Source organism: Adiantum capillus-veneris, chromosome 18 (genome assembly GCF_014529385.1).
Source record: "Adiantum capillus-veneris isolate H3 chromosome 18, ASM1452938v2, whole genome shotgun sequence".
In the NCBI taxonomy this organism is placed as follows: Eukaryota; Viridiplantae; Streptophyta; class Polypodiopsida; order Polypodiales; family Pteridaceae; genus Adiantum; species Adiantum capillus-veneris.
The window spans coordinates 43,450,357-43,459,703 of record NC_140948.1 but is presented as its reverse complement, the minus strand read 5'-3'; the positions used below and the strand labels follow the sequence as shown (position 1 = coordinate 43,459,703).

At 39.1% G+C, this 9,347-nt stretch overlaps 1 pseudogene; it reads right to left on the bottom strand.

Annotated features, from left to right (window-relative positions):
• Positions 1 to 5,900: 5,900 nt before the first annotated feature.
• On the bottom strand, positions 5,901 to 6,959 carry LOC147435571 (uncharacterized; annotated as a pseudogene).
• Positions 6,960 to 9,347: the final 2,388 nt, after the last annotated feature.

The following is a 9,347-nucleotide window of genomic DNA, read 5'->3' as shown; positions in this document are numbered from 1 at the left end:
TTAACAAAATACAAACCTTTAATATTTGCAAAGTAAATGAAATACTTTTATTGAAAAATGTTGGGTACATTACAATCTCCCCAACTTAGGGATTTGAGATGTCCTTATCTCGAGGAAAAGTGAGGATACTTCTCCTCTAATTACTAGCGACCATCATTATATCTAAAAGGGTGATGTCCTTAGTCTGCTTCACTTACTACTACTGCTGCTCCATTAGACAATCGTGGACAAGTGTTCCGATAATGTCCCAACTCTGCACATTCAAAGCATCAACCATTCAAGCGTCGAGGCTTTTACGCATTAGCGGCATAAGCTCTTTGTGGTTGTGTATCTCTAAAGCTTTGATTCTGTTCAATTCTTCTTGTAAATCTGATGATTCAGATTAGGATACAGGAGTTGACACTGAGAGTGATGAGGATGAAGATTGGTCAGAAAAGAAGAAGGCAACAAAAAAGAATAAGGAAAAGAGGAAGCAGAAGAAAGATAAGGATTCTCCAAAGAAGGATAAAAAGCAGGGAAAGGATGTGGTGACTACAGATGCAGTCAAAAAAATTATTTAGGATAAATTACAAACTATGGGCATGAACCAGTTTGGCATGTCAGAGAAACCATGTTGTCAAGTATGTCAAATGTTTGGACATGACTATGAAAATTGTTATTACAACCCGGATTTCAACGGAAGAAGACCTGAGTACATTACTCAAAAGATCAGGGAGGCCGTTGCGAGCATGATTTCCCCTCAAGGTCCTAATAGGAGATATCAGGGACCTGCACCTCAGAGAAGGTTTCAAAATCCAAATAATTGGGGATATCAAAACAGGAATCAAAATATGCCACAGTCACCATGCAATTATTGTGGAGTCATGGGTCATCGACAAGGACCTGGCTGTGAACTTTGGTGCCGACATTGGAATGATAGATGAATCCCTATTATCAGGTGCAACAATAACAATAATAACAATAATAATCAACCTCCAGAATCCACTTCTACCACAGCAGCAGCAGCAACGACCTCCAAGTCATGCTAATTTAGTAATATTGGAGGAATGGACTGAGGAATAATGGATTGAAGAAAAGGTAGAAGTTATCAAAGCAAAACAGAAAACTGATCAGCTGGTACAGGAGACTAAATTTGCTCAGAAAACACCTAAGCATCACAATTGTGATTGTATAGCTTGCATCCTCATCGAGGATATTCTAGAAACCAGTGAGTGCACTAATGCCATGGTGGTCACTAGGGCAAAGGCCAAGGTTGGAAACTCCGCCTTGGAAAGAAGTAGACAACTCGGACAGTTTGAATTGGAAAGATCAAAAAGCAATAAGGATAGGGGCACTCAAAGAAGTGCAAAACTCTCAAAGAGGGGGTGTACCACCTGAGGAATGGAATTTTGTTATAAGATCCTTGGATGACCAGGGGAGACGAAATTTAGACCAAAGTCAAACTGACCTGCAAGAACAGGTTGGCGGTGATGACTTTTATGAAGCATTGTTGTCAGCTCCAGTGACCATCACAGTGAAGCAAATGTTGAGGCTGGTACCTACATTTTCACAAAAATTGTTAAAAAGACTTACTAGAGAAGTGACGGGAAAGAATCAGGAAAATGAAATGGACCGTGACTATACTATTTGTGGAGAAGCTTGTGAAGTTCAACCTTTGGATGTTGACTACAAGGTACCCGTAGTTGGGGCTTCCTTTGGAAAAGTGTTTTTCCCAGGTGTACTCTTGGATGGGGGGTCAGGATTTAATACTCTCCCGGAGTCAACCTGCAAACGTTTGAATCTTTTGAAGTGGGATCCATCTCCTTTTCAGGTTAAAATGGTAGACCAAAGGCGAGTTCAACCTTTCGACATTTTGAGGAATTTGCAGATCTCAGTTGGGGGACTGCAATTTGTAGCCAACTTTGTAGTACTCAGGTTGGAGGAATATATTCGTTCATATCCAATCATGTTGGGAAGACCATGGTTAAGAGCAACAAGAGTAAAGAAGTTATGGGGAGCAGACTCCATTGTGATCAAAAGAGGTAAGAAGAAAGTTAGAATGCAAATGGATGCCAGAAAGGTAATCCTGCCAGGTTTTAGGGCATTGCATGCAGAAGTATTGAACATGGTAGAAGAGATTGGAGAGGATGTTGAAGAATAATTTCTTAGAACCAATTCATCAGTGGTACCTATCTTTGAAGTGAATGTGCAAAAGATAGCCACTAAGTATGTTTTGCAACATCAAGATGATGGGCTAAAGTCCTTGACTCAGGAAGCACTAATTGCTCAGGGTAAGCAGTCAACTAACAAAATGAGTAATGAGTTATTGAAGAATTTGCAAATTGAAACAAAGAAGAATTGGAATCCACTGAAGCAGTAACGCAGGCAAAAAGAGTATTTGAACTTCAAATGGAAAGGACTGCAAGAGTCACTCAGGATGAATTGCAAGAACTGAACCTGAACACTCATGAGGAACCACAAACAGTAAAGGTTTCAGCAAAACTAGATGAGGAGTTTAAGCAGAAACTGAAGCAATTGCTGCTGGAATTCAAAGATGTTTTTTCATGGAAATATACTGATATGAAGGGAGTAGATGCTACCTTTTTCCAACTAAAATTAACTTGAAAACAGATGCAGTTCCAGTTGTACAACAATGGTACAAGATGAATCCTAACTATGCCAAATAGGTTAAAGAGGAAAATGACAAACTGTTGGCTGTGGGTTTCATTTACCCATTGGATGAGGTTACTTGGTTGTCACCAATTGTTGTTGTTCCAAAGAAGAATGGCAAGATCAAGGTCTGTGTAGATTATAGGAAACTGAATGCTGCTACAGTAACTGATCCATTTCCTTTACCTTTTTGTGATACATTACTGGATGTAGTAGCGCGACATGAGATTTACAGTTTCCTGGATGGTTTTAGTGGATACAACCAAATTTCAATGGCACTTGAAGACAGAGAGAAAAAAACCTTTGTGACTAAATGGGGAGTTTATTCCAGTAATGTGATGACATTTGGCTTGAAAAATGCTCCACCAACATTTCAGAAAGTAGTTCAGTGTGTATTTGAAGTATACCTTACAACATTTATGAGGGTTTTCTTGGATGATTTTAGTGTTTTTGGAAAGCAACAGGAGCATCTAGAGCACTTGAAGTTATGTTTTCAGAAATGCAAGGAATTTAGATTGTCACTGAACCCAACCAAGTGTGCTTTTGTAGTTCAAAGAGGAGTTCTCTTGGGACATGTCATTTCTAAAGGAGTGTCTATAGATCCAAGCAAGGTGGCAACAATCAATAAAGCACCAGAACCAAAGACCATTAAGCATTGGGAAGATTTTGGGTCAAGTGAAGTGGCATAACCACCAATTTTTGAGATATTTAGCACATGTTTGTACACCACTAACTAGACTTACAAAGAAAGATGCAGTCTTTGAATGGGAAGAAGAGCAGGGTAGAGCATTCACGATATTGAAGAAGATGCTGACTGTAGCACCTATTTTGATTATTCCCGATTGGAATTTAGTATTCCATATCTTTGTGGATGCATCTCATGTGGCAGTGGGTGCAACATTGATGCAGGAAACAAGGAGAGGTTGGTTTAGACCAATTTATTACGCCAGTAGGGTATTGACACTTGCAGAGAAGAATTATTCAGTGATTGAGAGAGAACCCTAGGGAATGATCTATGCATTCCAAAAATTTAGACATTACCTTTTGGCAAATAGGGTAATTTTCCATGTAGATCATCAGGCTCTTATTTATTTGGTGAACAAACCACATTTGTCAAGAAGGTTGGGCAAATGGATATTGCTATTGCAGGAATTTGATTATGTGGTCATACATACTCCTAGACGACTTCATGTTTTGGTTGATTATCTCAGTATATTGGAAACAGGTGAAGTTAATTCCTCAGGAGTACCTGACCAATTATTTGATGCAGATATGTTTTTAGTTCAGGTGACTGACCACTCAGGGTATTGGTATGAAGATATGTTTCAGTTTTTGACTGAAGGAGTGTTACTTGAATCTATGACCAAAGATCATAGGAAGAGGATGGCATTGAGAAGTACACCATTTACAATTATTGTAGGACTTTTATATAAGAGAGGCATTGATTAGGTAATAAGGAGATGTGTGCCACAGTCTGAGCAAAAAGCAGTTTTGGCAGAAGCTCATTCAGGAAATGCACGAGGCCACTTCTCAGGAGAGATTACTGCAAAGAAGGTTTTTCAAGCAGGACTCTGGTGGCCAACAGTAAGAGATGCTCAAGAGTTCAGTAAAAATTGTTTGCTATGTCAAAGAGATGACAGGCCATTGAATGTGGATAGATTGCCATTGCAACTATTTTGCCTTTGGAACCATTTCAGAAATGAGGATTAGATTTTGTTGGTCCAATCAAACCACCTGCCAGATGGGTGCTACCATTTAACAAGCCTTGACAAGCGAGCGAGGGATACAAAGTGAGCGAGACAAATGAGTTGGAGATATCTTGTAGCTAAAATCCTAGTAATACTCGACTATGCTTAACTTTATTTTTATTCCATGTTTGTATACAAACTGTGTACGCTCCATTTTCTTTTTTTGCTTATTCCTCAACACCATGCAGGAAATTTACTGAGCATTTTCAGTTCTAGGTTATATTTATCCCCGCTCTCTCCTTAAATTCGTACTTACCACACACTTTTTATTGATTAGCTCCAAGAGCGTGTTACTGAAGTGAGAAGAAACCAAAGAGTCCCATAAAATTTATCATTAGTAAAATGGCCATAGTCCTCTGAAGGCCAACCCATAAACTACCTATATACATGCACAACAATCATGACATGCTTGCCATATGTTTAAGGCATAAACATCCATTACTTCTTTGTCATTGAAACCATAAACATAAAGATTTTCAAAATAAGAAAGATTATAATTACAATCTTCTACAGAGACACACATATAATCCACTCACACTTCTCATACATAGATCATGACTAGAGAGAGAGTGTTCAAACATGAAATATGACACTCTAAAATAACTAATGCACAAAAGCAAACTTTTCCAGTTCTCATTAAGAAAACAACCAAAAAGAATACTCTTCAAATTTCTTAGTGACTCAACACCTAAATTTTTCCGACTTAAAGTGAGAGAATCGGGTTTGATTTGACTCATTGCAAAGAGATTTTGACTACAAAAAAGTACACATAAATAACTTGGTTTGTCATTAAACATCATGATCTCCATACACCACCTAGGTTAAGTGGAAATAGAGAAAGAGGGAATAGAGGAAAGGGAGGGGGGACAGTTGGTTGTTGTGGATAGCTAGTACAAAAAAAGTAAGTTGCCAAAATAGGATATAGATGATAGATAAAAAGAAAAACATGCTTAAATCGCTAGCATATGTTTTCCATACAAGGCCTAAAACATCTAGTTCTATATACGATGAAGTTGATAGCTAAAAGGTGAACTAGCTTAAGCAGCCACTAGCACACGTCTTCCATGCAAGGCTTGGAATAACTCTATATTTGAGAGAGCAGCTTGATGCATAAATGCATGAACATTTGCATCCAATCCAAGAGTCCTTAAAAATACAAAGTATATATGCTTGCATGGAATATAAGTACTTGCCTTTGCATCCCGTCTCACAAAGTCCTCACATGTACACCGTGGAAATTGACTTATTGTGATGGAATATGAAATCCCACGTGCTTTTGATCCCTCTGATTCCAAGAAGAAAACGTGCACTTCGTTTGGGACTATTATACTCTCTCTAAGAACAGTTGCATGCATTTTAGTTTCCAAGCCAATCTTATCCTTGAAATCTTTGGTGAGTTTGCTTCTCCACTTGACCATTCTACCATCCCTCTTTTGTGGCCATGCTGCACTTGTAGGAGGTTGAGATCGAAAGCTTTCTACAACTGCACCTTCTTGAGAGCCATCATCCAAAAAAAAGCCTGACTTTCGCAATAAACTTGTCTCTTCTAAAGATAGAAACGTTCCCTTTGAGATGGGCCACACCCCAGGTGCAGGACCTGGTGGAAAAATAACAGATCCATGCACATTACAAGCATGTTGTACATTGCTATTGCAAAACCAAATGACCTACTCATGTGTGCCACCTGGGTATCTTCTTCTTCCCTTGAAGCAAGAGGCAGGAACACCATGCAATGTTGTTCCCCCATTTATGTTGATCTCAACCCCACACCTCTCACCTACATCAACAAGAAAAATTTCTAACCTGTCTCCTTGATTAACCCAAAACAACTCACTTTAGCCTTAGGAGGTGCTCTCCTAATGGCCCAAGTGGTCTCTGCAACTTCAGACTCCTTTACCTATTGTACTTTGAAGCTTGGACATTATGGAATAGCTCTAGAGGTTGTGATGGTATTATATTCAGGTCTATGACTGTCAGTCTCATGAATCAGAGTTGAGTGATCCAACTTTCTTTTTCGACGCAAACTTACTTGCTCCATGGGCTGTCTCATATACTCCGAAGAGGCAAGGCCTACTGCATCCATTGTAGAAGCAGTCAAATCAATAACCTTCTTCTCAATAGCTCGAGTTGTGTGTCCTTCCATTAGCCTTTCAGCTAGTTGTTTCAAGTCCCGACCAGTACCATGATATTTTCCATCCATAAAAGACTTATATTTTGCACTTTGTTGCACTGCTAAGCATAGGTCAACAGTGGTAGCCTCATACAAAGTGAGGCGATAGCACCGGGGTTGCCAGAGGTTCAAGTCCTCTTTGCCTTCACAAAACATGAGACATACTTTGTTGCTCCATGTGCAGCACGAATACTTGCATGTTTAGATTCAGATAGGTTAGTTGATGGTACAAATCCCAAATCCTTGTGTTGTGTAAGAAACTGATCAATCCAATGTGATGCTCGTGCATCCCACCATGCAAGCCATAGCTGTAAGCTTTGTAGTTGTCCCTCAATAATGTGGTTGTCAGTCCAATAGTTTTGTATAGCTTGCTTACATCGTTCCTTCTCCATCTCAGTAGGTGCACTTCTCCACTGCCTGCACATATACTTGTGCTCTTCTTGAAAGGCTGGCTTAATGCACTTCTTAGTGTGATCCACCATATTTGTCTCCCAGTGAAACTTGCAAGACCTCTCTTTCTCGTCCACCTTATTATTTGGACCACCAAAGTAGACTGTGCGCACTGCAATCCAATTTTGATGAGCCTCATCTGACATGAAACCTCTAAATTGAGGAAGTGGAAAACCATTTTGCACCATTTGGTTGTTTAACATTTTCCAAAATTGAACCTGAGCATGGTGATCTTGCACCTTAAACTCACAAGTTGCGATTGTGAGCAACTCACGTACATGTGGATCATATACATGGGCTCCCATTGTGCACCACCCCTTCACCCGATGCACATGATCAAAGTGCACCCATTGGCCCTCCAATGAGCCACATGCTTGCATTCGATTAACAAGATCCACTCCTGAACCTGGACACTTAGATGGCATCTTAAACACGTGTGGCTGGCTATCATCACCAAGTTGATCAGGAAAAAGAACACTTTGGATAAATGGATATATGCATCTTTGTTTCAGTCTCAAAATAGCATCCAGCCCACTGTCCCCTTGAAGAAAATCTTTTCTAGTAGCCTGGATGGACCTTCTGATTCGAGCTTTTTGAGAGATGGGAGTAATTTGATCGAGCACTTTGTGCAAGTAACCCTCTGAAGAAGTCTTGTGAGAAGCACCATCCTCATGAATCAACAGTTCCATGATCAAGTCCCTTGTGACTGAGACTTCAATTTGCTTGCATGTGCTAGAAGGCTCAATGGTTGCCCGTGTGAACACCTTATTGTGAACAACCTCCTCCACCTTTTTTGATAACCCCTTTGCCACTGGATGATTATGAAAGCCCATGTGTATGCACACCTTGTTGTGCCATCTCTATCTCGAGGGATACAATAGTATATGAATGCTTGACAAGTTTTGATACATTCAGGTGATTCACCACAGTGCTTACAAAGAAGAACTCATGGAATGCAATTACAAAAATATAACTAGAATGCGTGTATGTAACGATCCTGTAAGGATGGCAGTTATCAATTAGAAAATGTTTTTAGAACGTAACAAGCAGAAACAAAACCCCTTGGTAGTTATTCACAATACAAATGACATAACCATGTCTAGGACTAGACCTTTTCTTGCCCAAAAATCCAAAAACGTTGTACAATATCTTGAATAAATAGCATTGTACTAACAATTTCGTGTGCAGTGGATGTTTTATGGGATTGACAGCGACAATGACAAGCGGTTGATGTTGCCTTGTACCTGTCTTCCCACAATGTCTAAATGTGTTCTAATACATCTATCTTGTTGGATGGTGGCAGGTATAAACTTCAATCTTGTTCTATAGAGGATTCCTCGCCACAACCTTTGTATAAAAAGATGTACTTTGATCATTGTTATAAATGAAAATGATTTTGAATATATCAATAATGTTTTATTGTATTGGTGATTAGTATAATTTAATTATACAGTTTTTATATCAAAGGGGATTTTTATAATAAACACCCACACCATACTGTTTCCCCGATCACTCTTGGTCGAATGATCCTGGATAATTAAAAATTGTATTAATATCCAAGTGATGTCCTAAATACTAATAAATATTTCTTCATAGCAGGTAGAATGGATTTCCTCCCTAACCAAACTGGGGTATACCAGCAATTAGAGGATACCAATTCCACCTACAACCACACAATGTATTCTCTTGTGCTTTAAGGCACCCGAGTTTCATAAATGTCTTCTTGACTTTGAATCCGATGCTTTAGCTAGCGGTTTCTTATCTATTCTAAACATTGCCTCGGTTAATGATTGGATTTCTCTACTTGCATCTTCTAAGAAAGATCCCTCTAGCCTTCTTTCTCTGTTTGAGAATTTCCTTCTTAATGTTCCTTTTATTCATACTCAAGATAGTGCTCACTTAGACTTTTATTTTTCATCCCTTGCTACTATTGTAAACAAACTATATTTTATTAATAACATCCCTAGCTTGCCTTTAGAAATAAGACAAGCTGAAAATGTGATCAACCCTCTTTTACACTTTGATTTCCTTGATCCACAAGAGCAAGAAGCCCTCTAGCACCCCTTGCTGGCACTACATCATCATCTAAACCTGAAAAATCTATCTCACATATCTTTTTTGGTGTTGTTCCTCTTGTTCCCCCTAGACAAGTGGAGTTGGATTCTATCCGACTAGACAATCAAATTTGGAATTTTGAGCTTATCAACCACTGCGCACCTTTTTCGATCAGTTCTTTGGCATTACTGTGAAGTATTCCAGTTGAAGTTGTGTAACAATGTAAAACCACAACATTACAAGCTAAACATCTTTTATCCACTGATCTCTCCTTT